At 48.0% G+C, this 26,897-nt stretch overlaps 1 pseudogene; it reads left to right on the forward strand.

Annotated features, from left to right (window-relative positions):
• The window catches only part of LOC122428156, a 65,713-nt pseudogene that overhangs the window by 22,451 nt on the left and 16,365 nt on the right, over positions 1-26,897 (forward strand).

Raw genomic sequence — 26,897 nt, forward strand, 5'->3', positions numbered from 1 at the left:
CAGGCGGCCAGTGGCCTCTGTCAGCCGCATCCACAGCGGGAGTGACCTCCCTGCTCAGAGAGGCTGTACTTGAAGTAACCAACCACAGGATGGAAGCACCCGGGATGCCTCTCTGGAGCTTGCTTGGTCCTTCCAGGCTTCCCCTTTCTCCGGAACAGTCACTGATGGGGAGACCCAGAGGCCCAGCGTCTTGCTCAAGGTAGCAAAGCTCAGACTGGTGTCCACCAGTTTGCCTCCCACCCCGAGAAGGGATGGGAACCTGTGGCTTGTGGAGCTGAGAGCCCATTACACGGGCTCACCCAGGTGCCAGGTGCTTGCCAGGATTTTGCACACATTACTGAATTGACTCCTTCCAACAGCCAGTATGGTTAGAATACTAACCGTGATGTAAAGAGCTGGTCCAGGTTCAGAGAATGTGGGCAACAGGCTCATGGTCACACAGCTTATACCAGCCAGGTGGGATTCTTCTGGGTCAGGTATCCTGACTCGAAGCATAACTCTTCAGGGTCTCCCGTGGGCAGACCTCACTCCTTTTCATGGATACCCCCAAATCAGTTGTCTGTCGCTTAACCCCAGTTAAACACGTGGTCTGGGCAGGCAACTCCACAGTATAGCCCTGGAAGCCAGTGTTTTTCCCTGCTTTTCCTCATTGGGTGGACTGTGACCCATGAGCAGTTGGTGCTGTTGACTAAAACATATAGTCACAACCTGAAAGTAGAGAGTTAACTTTATTTGGTGGGAATGTTTAGGACTCTGAGCCTAGGAGACAGCCTCTCAGTAGCTCTGCGCAAACCCCTCCAAGGAGGCAGGGGAGAAGTCAGGTTATACACAACTTTGCAACAAAGAAAGCAGGCAGTCTGAACATCAGAGGTCAGCTATCAAGTTAAGGAATTTAGCATTCTTTGTATGGGAAGATGCAAGCCTCTGGGCTCACTGAATTCATTTCTTTCATATGCACCTTAGCTGTCTGGGGCCAATCCTGTTTCCCTGTTCACCTTGCTTCTGGCGTTCCCCCAGCTCCTCAGCAATCACCGTGGAGGGGGGACAGCATCGCTGGATCGTGGTTTTTGGAGCTCTCATTCACATTTGGAGGCCAGAAATCGCTGATGACTGTAGCACTGCTTATTGTTTAATATGGAAGGAGACATTTTCATTCACAGTGCTCATTTAAAACAGTACACAGCAGGTGTTATTCAAAATTTCTCAAGTGAATGAACTACTAATACTGCACCTTCAGCAATCAAAGCACAGTCTATAAACAGCATGGTGGCCTCACTGCCATAGGATTTGGCCTTATTTATATTTCCATTCCTCCCTTAATTTGTGTATCTTAAAATATTTGTCATCCAGTCATGATGAAGAAGGAATTCATAGGGCCTGGACTCCATCTCAGGCCTGTCCGTGCTGGTCGTGCTCGGCTGCCTCTCCAGTGGACTCTGAACTCTCTGCTTAGTGCCTGTGGGAATGATAATGGAAGGATAAGACCCCCTCCAGACAGGGGAATCTTGAAGATCACATCCAGGTTACTCATTGCCTAAGAGGAAGCATACCGTAATCACCCCTGTCTCCGGACAGGTCATAAACTCTTTCCGTATCTATCAGGATGTAATCACAGGCTTATCGATTATTAACTGGTTGGAATGTAACTGCGGGCTTATTGATTATTGACTGTTTGAACACATAACACGTACACATGGGGTAGGTGGTGGGTTTGGACACGTACACATGGGGTAGGTGGTGGGTTTGGACACGTACACATGGGGTAGGTGGTGGCTTTGGACACGTACGCATGGGGTATAAAAGATTTTCACAAATGCTGGACAGGGTCCTTGGCTAAGAGGAGACTCTGCCTTGGGCCTGCCGGCGTAATAAACTGCACTCCACTATCTGCATTGTCCTTCTGAGTGAGTCTGTTTCCCGGAAAGCGTGGCTGTAACAATGACAAATGCAATTTGAAGGACATTATACAAAATATCCCAAGTGGTACAGTGGTAAAGAATCCACCTGCCAATGCAGGACATGCAAGATCCATGGGTTCGATCCTTGGGTCAGGAAGGTCCCCTGGATTGGAAATGGCAACGCACTCCAATATTCTTGCCTGGAAAATTCCATGGAAAGAGGAGCCTGGCCAGCTATAGACCTTGGGATCACAAAGAGCAGGATATGACTGAGCACATACACACGCACACACATAGAAAATAGCTAGCTGATAATCTTCAAAATTATTAATCCCATGAAAGAAAAAGCAAGGCTCAGGAAGTGTTGTGAATTAAAGGATAATAAAGAGAAACGACATTAAAAGCAATTCATGGTCCTAGATTGACTCTTACACAAAAGAAAGGACATCAGTGGGACAAATGGCAACATTTGAGTAAAGTCTATAAATTTGATAGCAGCATTATTAATGTTAAATTTCCTGATATGGATAATTATATGAAAAGTGAAAGTGTTAGTCACTCAGTCGAGTCCAACTCTTTGCGACTCTATGGACAGTAGCCCGCCAGGTTCCTCTGTCCATGGAATTCTCCAGGCAAGAATACTGGAGAGGGTTGCCATTCCCTTCTCCAGGGCATCTTCCCAACCCAAGGATCACACCTGCACCTCTTGAGTCTCCTGCATTGGCAGGGATATTCTTTTACCATGCACTACCTGGGAAGCCCAAGTTTCCAGAAGGCTGACATGATTTCAAAAGCAAAATACTAAACACATGTGCTTATATATATATATATATTTGATGAAGCAGCAGCCAAAGCCCAGGTGCTGGTCTAGGTACTGGACACAGTGCTGACCAGGACAGACAAGGTCCTGCTGTTGCAGAATAAGTGAAGGTGAGGAGTTTGAAGGAAGCACCATGAGATGCTACAGGCATGTCCCCAACAAACGCAACCAGGCACAGCTCGGGAGTTGTAACCTGGCTTTTCCTCTCTGCCCACAATGCCAAGGTCCGCCAGCTTGTAGACCAAGGATGCCTGGAGTTTGTCTTCGGAGGCCAGGTCATGCACGATGAGGCTGTGACCCACGTCGATGACCAGATCCTCCAGCTCACAGGTTTGATTACCCCTGCCCAGACCCAGGGTCCCTTGGGTCTCCTGTTAGGCTGGGACTGGGTGTGTGAGCCCTGGTCCTGGGCTACATCCTCCCCTGTAAACAGGAGACCGTGGTCGGTAAACACTGTGATTGGCTGGTACCATGGCCACGCTTGTGTCCTTGAGTGCAGGTGGTAAGAGTGTGATTTTAGACCAGACGGGCTGACTGGCTGTATCCCGACTCTGCGAATTACCACCTGTGATCCAGAGCAAGGGATGTAACCCCTTGAAGCCTCAGTTTCCTCCTCCATGAATGAGTTTGATAATGAAGTAAAACCTCCCTTAAAGGATTGGTGTCAAAATTAAATTGGGATAATTCAAATAGGGCACATGGAGTACACCGTGTGGGTCCCTAGTGAATGCTAGGTAAAGATTAGATCCCATCTCTGTTATCACTCCACCTACCACCTACTCCACCAATACCACCTCCAAAATCAATGCCTCCACCTCCAACAGCAACACCATTACCGCCACCATCACCATCAAGCGTCACCTCCAACACCACCACTTCAGCCATCACCATCACAATTCTAAATACCACGACCGAGTCCGTCCCAAACCTCCTCCATCCCACACCTCCAACACCACCTCCTCAGCCATCACCTCCACCGCCATCACCACTTCCATCGCCTCCGTCACTAAAAATAGCACCACCTCCTCCATAATCTCAACCATTACATCCACGCCATCACACCACCACCACCTTCACTACGGCCTAAACAATATCACCCACACCACGATCACCATCATCACCACCAATGCCATTCCACCACCCCTTCCACCACCACCATCATCATCACCTTAACACCACAACCACCATCTCCACAACCATCGTGGTCGCAACCCCCACCATGAACACCAAGGCCTCCAGCACCATCACCAGCACCACCACTATCAACACCCCTGCTACCACGAATAACACCAACACCGCCTCCACGGACCCTGTCACCACCATCGCTATCATCGCCATGACCGTCACCATGCACAGTTGCACTGGGACGCAGTCCCCTCCCACCACCCAATGCCTTTCACAAGCAACACTTCACCAGCCCGGCAGGCAGGCATCATGGTTTTCAGTCTCATTTTCCAAAAGAGACACTGACAACAAAAAAGGGCAAAATTCAGTGGACCAGCTAAGGTTTTCTCTAGGGCATGGCTGAAGCTCTAACTCCGCCATCACCCCACGAAAGAGGAACCCCAGGTACCCCCTGTGACAAATGCCAAAATAGCATTGGATATTGTCTAAAGATCCTTTTAGCATTATCTTCCCTTTTCCCTCTTTAATCTGGGGTCCCTCCCTCATCTGAGATTCCACTGTCCTGTTTCTAGACCTCATTCTACGTCAAGATTTGCTACTTCCATCCCAAAGGTGGTCCAGCCGACAGAACCCTCTCTTCTCAGACCCCTACATCCCTTTTCTTTTTTTAAATTTATTTATTTTTAATTGAAGGATAATTGCATTGCCATATTGCGTTGGTTTCTGCCACACATCAACATGAATCAACCACAGGCATACATACATCCCCTCCCTCTCGAACTTCCCTCTCATATGGCAAATTCCCACTAGCTATCTATTCCACACGTGGTAGTGTATGTTTGCATGCTTCTGTCTTTACGTTTGATCACGATGCCTGCCACAGAGTCCTCCTGCCTGCCAGGAGCTGCTCCTGTGCCCCCGTGCATGCTCACACCTAGGAGGAGGGCTCTCACCCCCCGCCCTGGTGCCTGTGAAGACGCTGAAGCTGAGAGACTGAACCTCCCCCACCAGGCAGGTCTGCAGGGCCAGTACTGGCCTGGTTCTCTGACTCCAAAGTCCGTGACTTTCTCATTTCTCCTGTTAAAGATCTTTCGGTTTGACGCCGTACCAAGGTGAGTGGGAACGGGGCGGCAACGCTTTAGTCGTCTTCATACAAACTCCACAGTCTCCCTAGTGCAGCCTCGGGTCTCATCACCTGGCCTCCTTCCCATCTATCTCCTTCCCGCTGCCCCCGTCCTGCTCCAATGACACGTCTCCCGTGCTTCCAGCCACAAGGTTTCCTATTCTTTCCACTTCAACAGCTCATCTTGGACTCAGCTGAGGGTCTCATGGTCCAGGCACCTCCACTGGGCCCCAGTACCTTATCACCTCCCCCTCTTCCTCCTGGAACTATAGGTGGCCTCTGGCAGTGACCGTCATCTGATTCTCCTCTGGGTCCCCAGGACTCAGAACAGGGTCTGGCCTGACAATGGTGGGAGCACAGAGGGAGGGGGTGGGTGCTGACCTGCCCTTCTTGGGGGTGACCTCACGGGGACAGCCCTCACCTGTGGTCTCAGCCCACCACGCCCACCATGCTGAACTCCCCAGAGCGGTCAGGCCTGCCCTCCAGCACGGCGTCCAGAATCTTAGCAAATGAGGGTTCTCATCACTGGTGTGGGAAGGAACGTGGAACCCTGCAGTGTGGCTCCTCCCCAGGGGACTCTGTGAGGCTCTATAATATTCTGAAGACCAGCCAAGCTCCTAGGACTCCTAGAGGATGGACACCGATTTCCTCCCACAATAACCGCCTGGTTCTAAGAACAAGATGTACACCTACTGACTTCAGTCCTCAGGGCAGTTCAGGAGATGGGGAGTCATTTTTTAAAATTTTATTTATTTTAATTGGAGGCTAATTACTTTACAATAATGTAGTGGTTTTTGCCATACGTTCACATGAATCAGCCATGGGTGTACATGTGTTCCCCATCCTGAACCCCCTTGCCACCTCCCTCCCCATCCCGTCCCTCAGGGTCATCCCAGTGCACTGACTCTGAGAGCTTTGTCTCATGCATCTATTTCACATATGGTAATATACATGTTTTAATGCTGTTCTCTCAAATCATCCCACCCTCACCTTCTCCCATAGAGTCCAAAAGTCTGTTCTTTACATCTGTGTCCCTTTTGCTGTCTCACACGTAGGGTCATCATTACCGTCTTTCTAAATTCTATATATTTGCTTTAATATACTGTATTGGTGTTTTTCTTTCTGACTTACTTCACTCTGTATAATAGGCTCCAGTTTCATCCACCTCATTAGAACTGATTCAAATGCATTCTTTTTAACAGCTGAGTAATATCCCATTGTGTATATGTACCACAGCTTTCTTATCCATTCATCTGCCAATGGGCATCTAGGTTGCTTCCATGTCCTGGCTATTGTAAACAGTGCTGCGATGAACATTGGGGTACACATGTCTCTTTCAATTCTGGTTTCCTCAGTGTGTATGCCCAGCAGTGGGATTTTTGGGTCGTATGGCAGTTCTAGTTCCAGTTAAGGAATCTCCATACTGTTCTCCATAGTGGCTGTACTAGTTTGTCTTCCCACCAACAGTGTAAGAGGGTTCCCTTTTCTCCACACCCTCTCCAGCATTTATTGTTTGTAGACTTTTTGAGAGCAGCCATTCTGACCGGCATGAGATGGTACCTCATTGTGGTTTTGAGGGAGTCTTAATCTAATATGCTTAACAGCTTCCTGAGGAGGAGGGAAGCAGGTTTCTCCTGCTGAGGCAGCGACCACCTTTCCTATGTCTCCTGTTCTCTCTGTCACCTCAGTCCCTCAACTCTGGCTCTGCCCGCCACACACTGTCCAGGTAGGTCTTGAGCAGCTGCATGAAGGTGACCCAGTGGCTCAAGCAAGATGTAAGGTTACTTCTCTGGTGGGGAAAAATCTGACTGCAGGCTCTTCTGGGCCACTAGGGGGCGCTGCGTCACAGAGAAATCCAGGCATCCGAGTTGCTTGCGTCGTTTGCTCTGAATCCCCTAGGGTGTCTCTGCCCTCCTTGCCTGGCTGCAGGTGGCTCACCTCACGGAAATGCCATCCTCTCAGAGAAGGGGGAAAGAGGATGGTGGCAGGTTGCAACCTTGTGAAGGTGACCCAGAATTTACCCTCATCACTTCTGCTCACATCCATTGTTCAGAACCTAGTCACATGGCCTATCTTCCACGGGAAGCTGAGAGATGCAGTCTCCAGCTAGAATTCTATTGTCCTTCCCTAAGCAGGAGTATGTGGTTCTGTTACTCAACAGCAGAGAGAAAAATAAATCTTGGGGGATTATTAGCTGTTTCACTCAATATTCACTTGTTCATTGGAATCTCAGGAATGTTTTTTTCCTGGAGTCTAGAAAACCTGTATAACAGTGACTTGATTCTTTAAGATACTTACTATTTACTTTCAAAGAAGGGGTGGGGGGAGGTTTAGGACTGATTCTGCAGCCCATTGACGTTTCTTATATTTTCACATCCTCTCCCACATAATCAGAGAAGGAAACAGCAACCCACTCCAGTGTTCTGGCCTGGAGAATTCCACGGACTGTCCATGGGGTCGCAAAGAGTCAGACACAACTGAGCGACTCTCACTTCACTTCCCACATAATCAGAGAATGGCTGCCACTTCAGTCATCATAAAGCCATATTTGCACATTCAAGGAATAAAAGGAGTACAAGGGAGGCTTACCTCCTCTTTTTTTTTTGTATTAAAAAGGTGGAAATTCTTGTCCTGAAACCCAAGCAGGTGAAACCCATACATCTTTTTTAATATGACCATAGCCTGTGCCCACTTCTCCATTCACGGTCTGTGAAAACAAATTTCTGACACAACAAAATGATCTTGCCATGACTGATCAGACCAGTGAAACCCTTGGCTTTGGGTCGGTGTCCAGTGAGCAAAGTGAGAATTCTGAGTCATGAATTCTGGGCCATGGAGTCTGCAGCCATCAGGCCTGCCCTCCTCAGTCTTCCCCTCTGGGCAGAGGGCGTGCCCTCCGCAGCTCACTGTTTCCCCTGCCCAGTTTGATGATATTGACCCACCCTCCCTCAACCAGGACCCTCCATCCCCCAGTCTTCCCCTTCCTCTCCAGAAGCCCCTTCTTGGCCTCCTCTGTTTCCTGCTCCCCCTCTGCTGATCCCAGTGGTCCCTGAAGGCTCAGAGCCCCACCCCAAGTCCAACAGCCTGGCTGACCCTCATCACCTCCTCTGTGCGCTAGACCCTGAATCTTCCTCAGGTCCTCCCTAGCCTCCCATGTCACCTTCTTCCTGGATGAGCCTTGTATATGGATCTGATTACAGCTCTGTCCCATAACCCTGGAATCATCTTCAGGGCCACAGCCAGTGTCCCAGCCTGGGCAACTCATCAATGAAGGGCAGTTTGACTTAACACCAGTGACTCAAGGGCTTCCCTGATGGCTCAGATGGTAAAGAAACTTCCTGCAATGCAGGAGACCTGGATTCAATCCAGGATTCAATCCCTGGGTTGGGAAGATCCCCTGGAGAAGGGAATAGTTACCCACTCCAGTATTCTTGTCTGGAGTATGCCATGGACAGAGGAGCCTGGCAGGCTACAGTCCGTGGGGTCACAAAGAGTTGGACACGACTGATCGACTAACACACACACACACACACACACACACACACACACACACACACACACACACACACACACACAGTGATTCGTGCTCTTGGAGTCTTCCTTTTCTCGCCATAAAATGCAGGCTGTGGGGACTTCCCTGGTGGTCCAGTGGTTAAGAATCTGCCTCCTGGATGCAGGGGTCGTGGGTTTGATCCCTGGTCAGGGAACTAAGAGCCCACATGCCTCGCAGTGCAGCAATAAATAAAAATAATAAATAAATCTTAAAAAAAAATGCAGGCTATAACTCCTAGCTGATAAATAATGTTTGGGGGAATCCTTGGTGAACATTAATTAATGGTTTATCAAGTCTGGGAGACTTTCTGCAGTCACCCTGATCTTTGGTTCATTTGTGGTGGCTCATAAATCATTAATAAAGAAGAGAATATTTAGATGATTCTGGGATTGGACCTCTGTGTTAATATCTATAGCAGCAAGGCCCTCCTTGCCAAAGGGAAGGCACTCCAGCCCTGAGAAGTCAAGGGCCTCTCAGGGAGTTACAGGGTGAGGGGCCACCACACTTTTATCAGCAAGGCTGATCTCTTTGCAGAAGAACACGGGTTTCTCTACAAAACGTTTGGGATCCGGCCGCAGTTCTCCTGGCAGGTGGACCCATTTGGCGCATCCGCCACGACCCCCACCCTGTTTGCCCTGGCGGGCTTCAATGCCCACATCATCTCCCGGATAGATTATGACCTGAAGGAGACCATGCAGAATGACCAGGTGAGCCGTGAGCTGCATCCATGGCTGCTGACTCACCTCTGCTTTTTCCCCTCTTTTTCTCACTGCTTCTCAGAGCCCCTGCTATTCTCCCAAGCATTTGGGATGCTGGCAGCTACACAGGCCATGGGACGTCCCAGGCCCATCGTTGCCCTGCTGTGCCCTCTGGCATGAGTGGTTCTCTCCTCCCGCAGGTCTAGCTCCTGGCTGAGCTGCAGGCCCAGCTCGGATGCCTGCGACTCTGAGTCCCCTTCCCTGCTTCAGCTGGGCTGGCGCTGCCTTCTTCTTTGAGTCTCCAAAGGGATTGGCACAGACCTGCACTCAGTAAACAGTGATCAATGCAGAGGGGAGGTGGTGGGGGGTTCAGGGTACCTGGGACGTAATAACTCTTCTGATGGGTGAGCGGAGAGTACGAAAGAATGTAACACTCAACAATCATAGATACACTGCCTTTGCCATCTACAAAGTGCCAGGCCTGGTGGGAGCCACTGTCCTCTGGGTTTCCTTTAATTCCCACAGCAGCCTATGATGTAGTTTCTCATTACTGGGGCTGAATTAATAAGGTACCAGAAACTGGGAGCTCCCAACCACAGAAAATGTTATTCACTGGTCTGGAGGCCAGAACTCCAAGATCAACCCTGGACATGGCCATGCATCTTCTGAGGATGTCAGGGAAGGGTCCGCTCTAGGCTTCTCTCTGCTTCTGGTGGCCTCAGGCGTCCTTGGCCTGGAGACAGCCTACTTCTTCCTATGTCATCACGTCATTTTCTTCTGTGTCTGTCTGGGTCCAATTTCTCCTTTTATCCCTACTTGAATGGATAAATGTCCATCCTCATGATAATTTTTCCTCAATAACCTCTGTAAAAGCCTTATTTCCAATTAGGTCATATGAGCTAAAGGGGTTAGGACTTCAACATATGTTTTTTTGGGAGGACACTATTCAACCCAAAACAGGTAGTGCTAAAATTATCCTAGATGGAGAAATTAAGGCCAAAAATGTAAGGATTTCATGCAGGATCACACAGATAATAAGTTTTGGAGAACAGGGGTAGCATGGAGTTATCAAAGAGGAATTGGGCTCCCAGTGGGCAAGAGAAGTAAGCTTTTTAATGACCCCCACCGAGCTTTAAAAAGTAAGCTTTTTAATGACCCCACACACTTTCTCTGGCAGCTCGATTCTCCTGCAGGTAAATGTGTGATCTGGATGTGATTCCCAGGGATTCGTGTGCCAATCACAGAGGAGTCAGGAACTGTGTATGGATCAGATGTAATGCTCCTAGAAGCAGGATTTTATCCCTGCTTCATAGCCCTGAGCACTTTCTAAGCATCAGAATGTGAAAATGGACCCTACCCTTAATGAGAGGTGATGAGCTCCCCATGTTGGAGGGATTCAAGCAGATTTAGAAAGAGTATGATTGGCAGGTCCTGGCAGAGTCCTTCCCTGAGGAGGGGTGGGGTGAATGTGCAACCCCCTGTGGCTTTGGGAGGTCAGGAGGAATCTTGAGGAGAAGGCAGCAGAGGGAGATATTGACCATGAACCACTGAGAGAGGAGCGGGGTGCAGGGAGCCATGAGACTCAGGCGGGGTCTGGGGAGGGGAGCTGGGCAGCCCTGTTGCCCCTGGACACTCACTCTGTTCCCTCTGGGTTTGCAGGAGATGCAGTTCGTGTGGAGAGGATCCAGGTCCCTGTTGGCGCAGCAGGAAATCTTCACGCACGTCCTAGATGGGAACGGCTACTGCTCGTGAGCTCTTGCCTTGGGCCAGGCCCTGTTCCCAGCCCTCTCCCTGAAGCACGTCAGCCCCCACCCTCACGGCCACCCCTGAGGGGACTCACCAAGCACCCATCTTACAGAAAGAACAACTGAGGTCTAGACACCCAGCCAAGGTCCTGTGGTAGCAGCCGTGGGGGCAGCAACATTGGGCTCAGGAGACTGCTCCCAAGGTTCCAAGTCATGGGAACAGCCCTCCTGTGGGCTGTCTGGTTGGAAGACCTGGGTTCCGTCCCTATCTGTCCCTTTGAGCCTGTGAGGCTGCAGGCCGGGGTTGAGCCCCTCTTTGAAGAGGGGAGATTGTCAGCAGGATGAAGCGGCAGCTGGGAGAAGAGGCCTGGTGGGGGGAGGGGGACTCACTACCATGCTCTGGGTGCCCTGCAAGGTGACATGCCCAAGATCCCACAGGGCTGAAAAGTGGCGACTCTTGTCCACTAGGCTCTCATCTGCCCACCACTTGCCTGTCCGTCCAACTGACGGGAGACAGAGGCCTCGGGCAGGCCTGCCCTTCCAGCAGGGTGTCACCTCTAATGTTCCTCTGTTTCTCAGTAAAGGGTTTTACTGGAATTTGAAAAAGCTGTCTTCCCAGATCCACCCTGGGATGGAATGTATCCCAACAAGACTGTTCTGTCACTCTGAGCAACATCCAACGCTATGCTAACACCCTGTCCTACAATGTGAGGAAACGAGCCCCCTGGTTTTTGACATAATACATCCTCTGGCCCTGGGTTAGTCAGGGTTCCGCAACTCTTCCCAAGGACTGCTCTGAGAGGACCACCTTGGACTCAGGTCCACCTCTCACCAGATCAGTCTCCATCTGGGCAGTGGGCCAGGCAGCCATCCCAGCTCTGGCTCAGCCTCTCTCCCTGCAGCCCCCAACCCTCGAGTCCTCACCCACTCTGCCAGCTCTTTCCCCCACCCTGAGTCACCCCCAGACTCTCCCATCTGAAATGCAGCCCCTCACCCAAGTGGGTCTCTTGCTTCTACCCAGCCGTCTCCTCCTTTTCCCTTTTCAGGGCTGGGGCCTGAATCCTGGCTGCTTACTCAGCTGCTGTGAGACTCAGGGCCCTCTAAGCCTCAGTTTGCTCATCTGTAAAATGGGGATGATGACAAGACCTGCTTCATAGGTTCAGTTTGAGGTCAAGTGCCAAAAGTATGCCCAGGGGACAGTGCCCAACCCTGCATCCTCATTGTTGTCACAGCTAAACTTTATGGAGCCCCTACTGAGAGAGGTGTTAAGCTGGTAAAGAATCCGCCTGCAATGCAGGAGACTGTAGTTCGATTCCTGGGTTGGGAAGATCCACTGGAGAAGGGATAGGCTACCCACTCCAGTATTCTTGGGTTTCCCTTATGACTCAGCTGGTAAAGAATCCACCTGCAATGTGGGAGACCTGGGTTTGATCCCTGGGTTGGGAAGATCCCCTGGAGAAGGGAAAGACTACCCACTCCAGTATTCTGGCCTGGACAATTCCATGGACAGTATAGTCCATGGGGTCACAAAGAGTTGGACACAACTGAGCAACTTTCACTTTCACTTACTGTGCCCCAAGCACTGTTCTATGGGATACACTTGCCTTATACATTTAATCTGCCCCATTGGGCGGAAGGGGCAGGCAGCATGTTATTCCATTTGCCGATGAGGGAACTGAGAGTCAGAGAGGTTAAGAAATCTTCCTAAGGCCACACAGCTACTTAGCAGGGCAGTTGGGAAAGTGAAATTTGTGTTCAGACTCAATCAGATAAGTCCCACAGCCTGCTTTTTAGCATTTGACTACCATTTTAAATGCTATTTACTTTGTTTGCTATTTTTATTTACTACATTTTTATATAGGTGCATATATTAGTAAAAATTTTTAGCAAACAAAATTCTATACATTAGGTCAATAGGCCAATTGGCATGACAAAGTCAAAATATGTAAATACATATTACTTTAGCTGCAGCTTGAAGCATAACTGAAAATATCTGCAGGAAGTAAAGAAACAAGAGGATGAAATATTTACTTACTCAACAATTCAAAATAGAATTTGAGGTTTACAAAAGGAAAATAAAAACATCTGCCTAAAATAAAGGGCTTCCCTGGGGGCATTAATGGTTAAGAACCTGACTGCCAATGCAGGGAATGTAAGAGACATGGGTTTGATCCCTAGGTTGGGAAGATCCCCTGGAGGAAGGCTCAGCAAACCCACTCCAATATTCTTCCCTGTAGAATCCCATGGACTGAGGAGCCTGGTGGGCTACAGTCCATAGGGTCACAGACTTGGACACGAATGAATTGACTTTGCACGCATGCACACCTGAAATAACTTGGGTCCAGATCGCAAAATTTTATATCATTGTGTGCCCTCCTGTACCCAATCCATTATGAAGACTGTCAAATTGGGGTCCTATAGGTTTTATAAATCTAGGCTTGCCTCAGTAACATGCTGATCCAGTACTTCCTTCTGGAGATGGCTCTGAGCACCCCTGGAACAAGCCTTGCATGTCCAGTCATGAGCATCTCTGCCCTCTGACCAAAGCCTTTGATTGGATCCAGGCAGGCTCTCTGGGGCTGCTCGGCCCTGTCTCAGGGGTCTGTCTACCTGTGACAGGGAAGTTAAGTTTTTATCATGCTATCCATCCTCATCATTTTTTGTGGTGAGCTCATAACAAAATTCAGAAGACAGATGACACATATAGATCTCGTGAATTTATCTTTTTAGCCAGCTTGAGGGAGGGCATGGCAACCCACTCCAGTATTCTTGCTTGGAGAATCCCATGGACAGAGGAGCGTGGCTGGCTACAGTCCACAGGGTCGCAAAGGTCAGATGTGACTGAGCGACTGTCATGCATGCCCACCAGGCTCCTTTGTCCATGGAATTCTCTAGGCAGAGATATAAGAGTGGGTTGCCATTCTCTTCTCCAGGGGATCTTCCTGACCCGGGGATTGAACCCAGGTCTCCTGTATTGCAGGCAGATTGTTTACTGTCTGAGCCCCAGGGTAGTCATCCTGAGAACCGATAAACTCTGATGGTCTCGTTACACTGGCCACTTCTAGGACTAATTTTGCCCGGGCTCACCTGTCAAAGCCTAAAGAGAACTTTCTTTGCTCCTATTTCCTTGTGCCCTTGAGAGCTGGACAGAGGTCTCCTCTGCAAAACTTCTGTGAGCCAGGAGAGGCAAACTTTAATGTATGGAATCAGAGATGATAGATATCAGATTGAGTCTAAGATTTGAGTTACACATGCAATGCATTTGAACAACTTTATGCATTGCATAATTTTATCTCAAAGTAAGATTTTGCCTCCTGTGAGCCCTGCCTCTTACATATATTCTCACTATAATTATATTTTATGTCAAACTTCAACAATGATGATTTAGAATACTGTGACTCTTAGGGGGAACTTTTTTATACTGCTGCTTTCTCTTTTTTTACTGAGATATAATTAACATACAACATCTTTTTAGTTCCAAATGTACGTCCTAATGATTCCATACATGTAAATATTGCAAAATGACTGCAATAGATTTGGTTAATATCTGTCACCACACATAAATATAAAATATTTCCTTGTAATAAAAACGTTAATATCTACTCTTTTAGCAACTTTCAAAAATAGAACATAGCATTATTAGTGACAGTCACCATGCTATACACTAATCCCCATGACTCATTTATTTGCTTCTGGAAGTTTGTACCTTTTGACCCCCATCATGCATTTCACTCACCTTCAGCCCTTACTCCTGGCATTCACCAGTTTGTCTCTGTACATGAGCTTATTTTTCATGTTATTTTTTTAAAAATTCACATATAAATGACATCATATGGCATTCATCTTCCTCCATTTGAGTTCTTTCACTTAGCATAATGCCCTCAAGTTCCAATCCATGTTGTTGCAAATGGCAGGATTTCCTTGTGTGTTTTTTTTAATGGCTGAATAACAATTCATTCTGTGTATATATCACATTTTCTTTTTCTGTTCCTCTCTTGATGGACACTTAGAAGTGAAGTGAAGTGAAGTGTAAGTGACTCAGTCGTGTCCGACTCTTTGCAACCCCAAGGACTATTCATTCAGTTCTTGGAATTCTCTAGGCCAGAATATTGAAGTGGGTAGCTGTTCCCTTCTCCAGGGGATCTTCCCAACCCAGGGATTGAACCCAGGTCTCCCACATTGCAGGTGGATTCTTTACCAGCTGAGTCACAAGGGAAGCCCAAGAATACTGGAGTGGGTAGCTTATTCCTTCTCCAGTGGATCTTCCCAATCCAGGGATCAAACTGGGGTCTCCTGCATTGCAGGGGATTCTTTACCAACTGAGCTATCAGGGAAGCCCTGATGGACACTTAGGTGACTTCATATCTTGGCTATTTTAAATAATGTTGCAATGAACATGGTGGTGCAGATATCTTTAGTAATTTTGTTTTCTTCAGATAAATATCCAGATGTTATCATATGTAGCTCTACTTTTAATTGTTTGAGGAACTGCCAGCCTGTTTTCCATAGAGGCTTCACCCCACCAGTTGATACTCCCACCAACAGTGCAAGAGGGTTCCCCTTTCTCCGCATCCTCACCAATACTTGTTGCTTCTTCTATGTGACAGGAAACCCATTATGACAAGTGTGAGGTGTATCTCCTTGTGGCTTTGATTTGCATGTCCCTGACGATCAGTGATCTTGAGCATTTTTCCACGTGTCTATTGGCCATCTGTACGTCTTTTTCGGGAAAAATGTCTGTTCAGGTCTTTGGTTCAATTTTTAATCCGTTATTTGTTACTGAGTTGTATGAGTTCCTTATATAATTTGGGTATTAATCCTTTATCTGATATATAATTTGCAAATATTTCCCCCTGTTTGGTAGGTTGTCCTTTCATTTTCTTGAAGTTTTCTATGCTGCACAAAACTTCTTTAGTTTGATGTCATTTCACTTATTTATTATTTCTTCTGTTGCCCTTGCTTTTGGTGTCAAATACAAAAGAGAAGTATCATCAAAATGAAACCCAGCAGGACCCTTCTCAGGGACAGACTCCCACACCCTCCCTGTCCCTCATCTCTTTTTTGTAGAAAAGCTTTAGCTTCCTAGATCTTCCCTGAGTTTCCAAGAGCAAATTCAATCAAAGAAAAGAGAAAATGAAGAGACAAAGGAATGCAGTAAGAAAAGGAAATAAGAATAGCTTAGGACCTGCAGATCCTCCAAGGACTATGGACACTATCGAGAGCCAAGTACTTGAGTTGTTTTGCAGACACAAAAACCCACACCAGGCAAAGGAAGTTGACTGTGTGCTGACCACCAGTATGTAGATGTCAGGTTAACTGGAGCCAGAAATACCCTAATACCCCAACCAAGGAAAAGAAATTCCATGAGCTAATAATGCATGCTGCAACCCTCACATCTAATGTTGCCTTTGAAAACTCTCCTCTGAAAGCCGTTTGGGAGTTTGGATTGTTTGAGCATGAGCTGCCCATTCTCCTTGCTTGGTGCACTGCAAATAAACTCTCTATCCATAGATACATAAATAGATAGATATAGATATGTGTGTATACATATATGTATACATATACATGTACATACTTTTTTTTTTTTTTTTTTTACAAAACCCAGTTATCAGTAGTTTGGCTTTGCTTTGCATGGAATGAGTGAACCAGAGTTTGGTCCAGCAACAAAGGCCTCAGCAAGGAGATTACCACCTATGTTTTCTTCTAGGAGTTTCATAGTTTCAAGTCTTATGTTCAATTCTTTAATCCATTTTGAGTTAGTTCTTGTGCATGGTGTTAGACAGTGGTCCAGTTTCATCCTTTTACATGGCTTCCAGTTTTCCCAACATCGTTTATTGTAGAGACTCTCCTTTCCTCATTTTATATTCTTGGCTTTTTGCCATAAAGTAGTTGATCATATATGCCTGGGCTTATTTCTGAGCTTTCTGTTCTCTTCCATTGATCTACATGTCTCTTTTCATTCCAGTACCAGACTATCTTGCTTACTGCAGCTTTGGAGTACAGTTTGAAAATAGGACAGGTGATTTCTCCAGTTTCATCCTTCTTTCTCACGATTTCCTTTGCTATTCAGGGTCTTATGTGGTCCCACACAAATATTAGGATAGTTTGTTCTGTGTCTGTGATGAACATCATTGGAATTTTCATAGGGAGTGCATTGAAACTGTGGATTACTTTGGGTAATATAGATATTTTAACAATGTAAATTCTTTCAATTGTGAACAGAAAATATCATTCCATTTATTTGTGTCTTCTTAAATTTCAATCATCAATGTCTTATAGTTTTCAGTGTACAGATATTTCACCTACTTGGTCAAATTTATTCCTAGGTATTTTAATCAGTTTGATGCAAAGTGGAATTGTTTTCTTGTTTCTTTCTGAGAGTCTGTTATTAGTGGATAGAAGCACTAATAGGCAAGTGATTTCTGTATATTGATTTTGTATCTTGCATCTTTACTGGATTCATTACTTGTAACAGATTTTGTCTTTAGGGTTTTTATACATATAGTATCATTACATCTGCCAAAAGTTTTACTTCCTCTGTTCCAATTTGGATGTCTTTTTTTCCCTTGCCTAATTACCATGGCAAGGATTTCCAATAATATGTTAGATAAAAGTGATGAGTGAACATCTGTGACTTTTTTCTGATCTTAGAAGAAAGGCTTTAAAAAATATTTATATTAATTGGAGGATAATTACTTTACAATATTGTGATGGTATCTGCCATACACCAACATGAATCAGCCATAGGCACACATGTGTCCCCTCCCTCCTGAATCCCCCTCCTTCTTCCCTCCCACCCCATAGCTCAGGTTGTCACGGAGCACCGACTTTGAGTTCCGTGTGTCGTACATCAAACTCCCACTGGCTATCACAGAAGAAAAGCTTTTCGCTTTTCATCAGTGTGCATGATGTTAGCTGTGAGCTTGTCACATATGGCCTTTTTGAAGTTGAGGCATGTTCCTTCCCTACCCACTTTGTTGAGTTTTATCATAATAGGATGTTGAATTTCGTCAAATGCTTTTTATGCACCTCTTGAGTTGAATGTATGGCTTTTATCTTTCATTTTCCCAGTGTGGTATACAACATTGATTTGTGGATGTTGAAATATACTTGGATCCCTGGAATAAACCCCATGGTGTAGTATTTTTTTCATGTATTGCTGACTTTGGTTTGCTAACACTTTTTTTTTTGAGGATATTTTCACCTATGTTCATCGAGAATATCAACCTGTACACCTGTTTTCTGCAGGATTCTTTTTTGGTTTGTTTGTTTGCTGTCAAGGTAATGTTGGCCTCACAGAATTAAGTTGGAAACAACCCCTCCTCTTTAATTTTTTGGAAGAGTTTGAGCAGCACTGGTATTATTTTCTCTTAAATTTTTGGTAGAAATCACCAATGAAACTGTTTCTGAACTTCTGTTTGCTGGAACGTTTTTTGACTTTGACTCAGTTTTGTAACTGGTAATCAGTCTGTTCAGATTTCCTACTTATTCATGAGTCAGTCTTGGTAGATATATAAGAATTTACCAACTGTATTAAATTTTGACAACCTTTTTGAAGATGAAATTAATGGCAATAAACATGAGCAACCCATTACCATTGTTATTTATACTTACTATGTTGTTACTATTAATGACATTAGTAAGTAGTAATACTGATGGACTCTAACAAATGCTCAGAGAGTGAAATCAATTAGAAAGAGGAAGACGTATGATCTCACTTATATGTGAATTCATGAAAAAAAAAAACCAAACTTGAGGAAAAAGAGATGATTCGTGGTTTCCAGAGGTGAGGTCAGGGTGAAGAGAATTGGGGAAAGGTGCTGGAAAAGTACAAATATCCAGCTATATGATAAACCAGTCCTAGGTATGTAAGTTATAACATGATAAAGAGAGTGGGAGACAGAAGGAAACACTCAGGGCATTGAGCTTGCCAGCTGACTTGGAAGGTTATTGCCCACCATGGGGAGTGGGAGGGTGGTCTTTGGGGGTTGAAAGGGAATTCACCCTGTTTAGTTTGGGTTCTGCTCCCAGAAATGCAAGGCACTGCTTCTGTTCCCTGGCCTGCAGGGATGCGACAGGCAGTTCTTCAATGCCTCGGTGCAATTTGCCGACATGGACCATCTAATGGGCTACATCAACAAGCACATACCCCAGTTTGGTGTCCTGATGGTGTACGCCACGCTGGGCGAATACTTCCAAACTCTGTACTCTGAACACGAGCCAGTGCAGGTCCGAGACCACCGTGACTTCCTGCCGTATTCCTCAGGTATGAGCCTCTGGGGGCTGAGGTGGTGATTTGGTGCCAGGGAGTTAAAATGCCTCCAAACGCAGTGTCTGCTCAGCCCTGAGCTTGGAGCCTGCTCGGGGGACTGGGGGAGATATGGGCGCTGCTTGCACCTACCTGACCCACCAAGGTACACAGCCCGGTCCCACCACGATGAACCTCTCACCAGGGTCCACACTCGGCAGGTTCCTGTCTCTGTGCCCTTCACTACCGTGCTCCCTGTGGGAGTGCTCTCCTCCCACCCTCTCTTCCTGGAAAGTCCTCATTGTCTGGTAGTGTCACCTCCTCCAGGAAGCCTTTCCTGACTTTAAGGCTAGATCCCTTGGCCCCTCCTTGCCCCCAGGGCCCCAGTTTTCACTGATTACCACATAGTCCTTATTGGGGAACCTTGTCTTCCTCAAGCCTGTGTCCTGGAGGCTGGGATGGTTTTGGTCTAAGGGGTGAAAGGTCTTGCGGTGAGTCTTCTGCCTGGGTACATGCATACCTTGGGATCTGTCCTCTGTTAGGAAAAGAAGGATATTCATGGTGCTTAGTGCATCAAAGGTAAAAATGAAGGAGGAGGAAGAGAGCCCTTAGCCTAGTGCCTGACACAGAGAGAGGTCACAGCAGATGTTGCGGTTAATAGTTTATGATAGCATCTCCATCACATGGGGTCAGGTCCCACTTGGGACATGATCTGGGCAGTCCCTCCTAAGGAATCTTCGTTCAGGGCCTGCGGTGACCTAAAGGCAGCCCAGAATCAGCAGAACTCTCAGGCCCAGCCCCACGGTCCCCAATGCTGAGCTCCTTGCAGACTCGGCTCCCCTGTCTGCCAAGCCAGGCAGGACTTTTCCACACACAGCATCCCATCCATAGCTGGGGAGACAGAAACACCCTAGACAGCCCGGCCCAGGGCCTGATCAGGACATCAGTAGGGAATGCTTTTGGCCAAATGGTCGAATCCTCTGCAACCTTGATTGCGTAAAACCCCGGAGTCCTTGAAGGATCTTTGTCCTCCTGCTCCATCTTTGCACAGAATGAGAAGCCAAGAGGCTGTGGAAGGTAGGATCAATGTTGGAAATGGCCCAGGTCAGCTTTAGCCAGGACATCCCAGGGACAAATCAGGCCCTGCCTCCAGCCAGCTTTGCCCAGCCCCAGATCCATGCTGGGATCACTCAGCTGGAGAGGTCCTTGTGGAAGGGAGAGAGGAGACGTGAGGCTATCCACACGGGACAGGCAGGTAAGCCAGGCTCACAAGGGCGTCCTCTAGCTAAACATTCACCATGGGGCCAGGGTCCCTGGAGCTAGGTCTATCCGGGCCTGTCCGCTGTCCGCCCTCACCATTCGGCAGGCACAGTGCCTCAGGAGGGCTGGCCCCACACGGTGACTCAGACGCTCACCTGGGTTTAGATCACAGCTTCTCACCTCATGGGCTGGGTTGCTTCCAGTAAGTGATGTCACCGCTCTGAGCCCCCGTTTGGTTATCAGTGAAGTGGGGCCCAGGAGGACTGGAGGGACACCGACTCGGCAGTTCAACCGTAAATACTTCTCTTCTCATCTCCTTCCCTTGCAAAGAGACACCAGGATGGGTCCCCACCAGGAGGGGTTGGTTCCGGGCTGGGCGCTGCCCTGACTCCCCCAGACCTGGGTTGGTCGTGCCTCTCGGGCCTTGGCCTCTCATCTGAGTGGTGAGAAGGGGAAGCTGTTTAGCTCTCAGGACACCTCCTGGGGACCTATGATTAGGGAAGGACTGGCTTCTTCTCCCCTAATGGGAAGTGGGAGGGGCTACATAGATGTGGGCGGGGCTCTGCCCCAGGTGAAAGTGGATGCTCTGTGTGGGCCTGGTTACACTTGAGGTGGGAGGGGTTACAAGGATGTAGGTGGGGTTATGTTGAGGCTGGGGTCGGAGGTGGGGGGCGGGGGGAGAAGAAGTCTGTATGGAAGTGGCTGCATCCAGGTGGAAAGGACGCAGAGAAGTCCTGTGGGTGTGTGGAGTGGGCGTGGCTACATTGCTGAGTCCTGGAGGAGGCGCCATTTAATCAGAGACTGGACATCACCGAGGAGGCTTGGGTCCTGATCGGAGGACAGTGGGATCTTGACAGCCTTGGCAAGTTGGTGCTGAGCTTAGAGCTGAGGCTGTGGAGGGACTGTGTCTGACCTGTACACACTCGACATGGGGGAGGAGCTGTGGAGGACCCTTGCATCTGGCCCCACAGCTGTGATCCTTCCCCAGGCCACGTGGCTACCCCTCCTGGTCTGAGCCAGGTCCTTTGAGGGAAGAACAGGGAATGGGAGCACAGCCAGCCTAGGGGAAGAGGCAGGAAGCAGAAATAGTAGGGAACAGTGAGCCACCTGCTGAGACACAGCCTGTCCCCAAGGTGCTCAGCCTCCGTCCTCCCATCCACACCCCCTTGTCCTCTCAGTCCAGGGTCAGGACAGTGGTTTCTGGGCTCTCTCATCCCTCCCACCCCTCCCCGCAGGCAGCCAGAGGGACCCCACTGGAATGCAGGCCTGTCCAGGATCCTGTTCACCCCAGAAGTGACACCCAGGGGCTGCCAGCACTCCAGGCACTTCCCCTCTGGGTCCTGTCCTCTTGGCCCTCATCCCACTCCCTCCTCCCCTGAAATCCTCCGGGACCTTTGCTCACAGGCTTTCCCAGGGTCCCAGGCTCACTGGGCTGTCTTGTCCCCATCATAGTCCTTTAGCACCCAGGCCTCTCCAGGCCTGGCGCAGCCCAGCCTGACCTTGCCACCTGCTTAGTTCCTCAAGGGCTCCTGGGCAGTTGCTGGCCTGGTTGGGGCAGGAGCCCTGATATCACCCCCCACCCAGGTTGCCTCCCCGGGTAACCTGGTAGGAGTCTACCCATCACTGACCCCGTCTTCCTCTGTCTTCCAGGATTGAGGCTTTTAGGGGGCTCCAGGACATCCTAGCCACTACTAGCCTTTTTCTCCTAGGTGTGTTTCAGTCCTGGACCAGGTTCTACGCCTCCCGAAGTGGACTCAAGGGGCTGGCGCGGCGAGCCAGCGCTCTGCTCTACGCCGGGGAGTCCATGTTCACACGCTTCCTGTTGGCTCCCCACGGGTTCCTGGACCCGGCCTCGTTCCTGCAGCAGCTCCAGCGGCTCCGCTGGGCGGTCTCTGAGGTAACGCCACACCTCTCCATGGCAGGAACAGGATCGGACCCTCCTGGGTGTGTGCTCCCCCTCCCTAGGCCACCAGAGCCTCCCGGTCCCCGGTCACTACAGGTCCACTTGACAGATGAGAACAGTGAGGTCACCCCGGGTCCCGGGACCTGTGCATGATGAAGCTGCATTAAGGCTAGGTCCCCAGACATCCCCCTGGCGGCTTCAGTGAGCTTTAGAACCAGACCCACCCGGAGGGTAAAGGGCAGAGTGGGGCAGTATTGGTGCCCAGCCATCCTCTGCAGGTTCACATCTCAGCTGAGCTGTGTGGCCTCAGGCAAGTGACTTTCCCTCTCTGAGCCTGATTCTCTCCCTGGATAATCAGAAGCCCATGTCCACCTAGACAGGTGGCCGGCAGTTGACTATGACAACACATATACACTGCTGATCTCGGTGGCTGCCACAAAAGAAGATGTCCACAAATTTCATCTCTGCTTGTCTCCCACCATACTGATGAGAACCAAGAAGTGCTAAAAACTTGTCTGCAGTCAGAAATGTGCCACACTGGCCATGACATTCACAAAGAGAACTGTTGGCAGGACTAGTCATTGTGTATGTGGGAGTGGGGGGGGTGGGAAAACGGATTGACTTTCCCATCCATCAGAGAGGGGACAAATGTGGCTTCACCCCATGGAGATGGAGACTCAACTCTCTCCTGTGAGGAAGAGGTAATATTGCTCCTGTAGGATGCAGACGAGTGTCAAGGTCACGTGTGGAGCAAGTTAGCAGTACTTATGGGATGACTGGGCCACGGAGGTAAAGCTGCAGAGTTTACTTCAGTTCAGTTGCTCAGTCGTGTCCGACTCCTTGCGATCCCATGGACTGCAGCATGCCAGGCCTGCCTGTTCATCACCAACTCCTGGAGTCTACTCAAACTCATGTCCATTGAGTCGGTGATGCCATCCAACCATCTCATCCTCTGTCATCCCCATCTCCTCCTGCCCTCAATCTTTCCCAGCATCGTGGTCTTTTCTAATGAATCAGTTCTTCACATCAGGTGGCCAAAGTATTGTAGTTTCAGCTTCAGCATCAGTCCAACCAATGAATATTCAGGGCTGATTTCCTTTAGGATGGACTGGTTGGAACTCCTTGCTGTCCAAGGGACTCTCAAGAGTCTTCTCCAACACCACAGTTCAAAAGCATCAATTCTTCGGTGCTCAGCTTTCTTTATAGTTCTGACTCTCACATCCATACATGACTGCTGGAAAAACCATAGCTTTGACTAGATGGACCTTTGTTGGCAAAGTAATGTCTCTGCTTTTTAATATGCTATCTAGGTTGGTCATAGCTTTTCTTCCAAGGTCATTTAATTTCATGGCTGCAGTCACCACCTGCAGCGATTTTGGAGCCCAAGAATATAAAGTCTCTTACTGTTTCCACTGTTTCCCCATCTATTTCCCATGAAGTGATGGGATCGGATGCCATGAGCTTAGTTTTCTGAATGTTGAGTTTTAAGCCAACTTTTTCACTCTCCTCTTTCACTTTCATCAAGAGGTTCTTTAGTTCTTTAGTTATTCTTTGCTTTCTGCCATAAGGGTAGTATCATCTGCATATCTGAGGTTATTGATATTTGTCCTGGCAATCTTGATTCCAGCTTGTGTTTCATCCAGTCCAGCATTTCTCGTGATGTGCTCTGCATATAAGTTAAATAAACAGGGTGGCAATGTACAACCTTGACATACTCCTTTCCCAATTTGGAACCAGTCTGTTGTTCCATGTCCAGTTCTAACTGTTGCTTCTTGACCTGCATACAGATATCTTGGGAGGCAGGTTAGGTGGTCTGGTATTCCCATCTCTTTAAAAATTTTCCACAGCTTGTTGTGATCCACACAATCAAAGGCTTTGGCATAGTCAATAAAGCAGAAATAGATGTTTTCCTGGAACTCTCTCACTTTTTTCTATGATCCAGCAGATGTTTGCAATTTGATCTCTGGTTCGTCTGCCTTTTCTAAACCCAGCTTGAACATCTGGAAGTTCACGGTTCACATACTGTTGAAGCCTGACTTGGAGAATTTTGAGCATTACTTTAGCGTGTGAGATGAGTGTAATTGTGCAGTAGTTTGAGCATTCTTTGGCATTGCCTTTCTCTGGGAGTGGAATGAAAATTGACCTTTTCCAGTCCTGTGGCCACTGCTGAGTTTTCCAAATTTGCTGGTATATTGAGTGCAGCACTTTCACAACATTATCTTTTAGGATTTGAATGAGCTCAACTGGAAGGAATTCCATCACCTCTACTAGCTTTGTTCGTAGTGATGCTTCCTAAGGTCCACTTAACTTCGCATTCCAGGATGTCTGTCTGGCTCTAGGTGAGTGATCACACCATCGTGATCATCTGGGCCGTGAAGATCTTTTTTGTATAGTTCTTCTGTGTATTCTTGCCACCTCTTCTTAATATTTTCTGCTTCTGTTAGATCCATACCATTTCTGTCCCTTATTGTGCCCAAATTTGCATGAAATGCTCCCTTGGTATCTCTAATTTTCTTGAAAACCCCATGAACAGTATGAAAAGGCAAAAAGATAGGACACTGAAAGATGAACTCCCCAGGTCAGGAGGTGCCCAATATGCTACTGGAGATCAGTGGAGAAATAACTCCAGAAAGAATGAAGAGATGGAGCCAAAGCAAAAACAATACCCAGTTGTGGATGTGACTGGTGATGAAAGTAAAGTCCGATGCTGTAAAGAGCAATACTGCATAGGAACCTGGAATATTAGGTCCATGAATCAAGTCAAATTCTCCTGTTTGACAGGCGATGGCAAGAGTGAATGTCAACATTTTAGGAATCAGTGAACTAAAATGGACTGGAATGGGTGAATTTAACTCAGATGACCATTATATCTACTACTGTGGGCAAAAATTCTTTAGAAGAAATGGAGTAGCCATCATGGTCAACAAAAGAGTCTGAAATGCAGTATTTGGATGCAATCTCAAAAATGACAGAATGATCTCTGTTCGTTTCCAAGGCAAACCATTCAATATCACAGTAACCGAAGTCTATGCCCTGACCAGTAATGCTGAAGAAGCTGAAGTTGAACAGTTCTATGAAGACTTACAAGACCTTCTAGAACTAACACCCCAAAAAGATGTTCTTTTCATTATAGGGGACTGGAATGCAAAAGTAGGAAGTCAAGAAACACCTGGAGTAACAGGCAAATTTGGCCTTGGAGTACAGAATGAAGCAGGGCAAAAACTAATAGAGTTTTGCCAAGAGAACGCACTGGTCATAGCAAACACCCTCTTCCAACAACACAAGAGGACTCTACACATGGACATCACCAGATGGTCAATACCGAAATCAGATTGACTGTATTCTTTGCAGCCAAAGATGGAGAAGCTCTATACAATCAGCAAAAACAAGACCAGGAGCTGACTGTGGCTCAGATCATGAACTGCTTGTTTCCAAATTCAGACTTAAATTGAAGAAAGTAGGGAAAACCACTAGACCATTCAGGTATGACCTAAGTCAAATTCCTTACCATTATACAGTGGAAGTGAGAAATAGATTCAAGGGATTTGATCTGATAGACAGAGTGCCTAAAGAACTATGGATGGAGGTTCATGACATTGTACAGGAGGCAGGGATCAAGACCATCCCCAAGAAGAAGAAATGTGAAAAGGCAAAACGGTTGCCTGAGGAGGCCTTACAAATGGCTGTGAAAAGAAGAGAAGTGATAGGCAAAGGAGAAAAGGAAAGATATACCCATTTGAATGCAGAGTTCCAAATAATAGCAAGGAGAAATGAGAAAGCCTTCCTCAGTGATCAAGCTGGGGAGGGTCCCTCTGAAAGTCTGTTTTCTGTCCCAGGTCAGGGAGTCTGGTATAGGTTTTCACAAGGTCTTCAAAGTTGGGCAAGTCCATCAGCCTCTCCGATCTCAGTTTCCTCTTCTGTAAAGTGGGAGGAACTCCCTCCTTCCCCACCAGCACCTGCTAAGAAGGAAAGAGAGCCTGTGCCCAGTGGGTCCTGGAAGAGCAGGTGCTGAGCAGGGGCAGGTCCTGACCCCACTCTTGTCCTGCTCGGGGCGGGGACACAGGTCCAGCACCATGAAGCCATCACCGGGACTCACACCCCCAAGGTGAGTGACATGTTTGTGGGACGTCTGAACACCGGGATGCATGGGGTGCAGAAGCTGATGTCCGCCATCATCCAGGACAGGTTCCCAGCCCACACAGGTAAGCAAGGCCCTTGCCGGGAGCCCCTGCAGTCTGGCAAAGTCTAGGCCCCTTTCTGAGAAGAAAGCTTCTGGGACCAGGGAGGGGGCCTGACCACCTGAGCTTCAGACTCTGAGTCCCCATCCAGGTGAGTCACCAGGCCTTGTGCAGGTGATTCTACCTCTCTGGGGCTCACTGTACTCACCAGGAAATTGGGCTGACAGGGAGAGATGGGTGAGGGGTACATGGACCCTCAGCTTCTGCAGGGACACCCCCCACCCCACATTTGGGAACCGAGACAGCGCCATGAACAGAGTGTGGAGGGGGCTGCCTGTCTGAGCCC

This window comes from Cervus canadensis, chromosome 26 (genome assembly GCF_019320065.1).
Source record: "Cervus canadensis isolate Bull #8, Minnesota chromosome 26, ASM1932006v1, whole genome shotgun sequence".
Classification (NCBI taxonomy): Eukaryota; Metazoa; Chordata; class Mammalia; order Artiodactyla; family Cervidae; genus Cervus; species Cervus canadensis.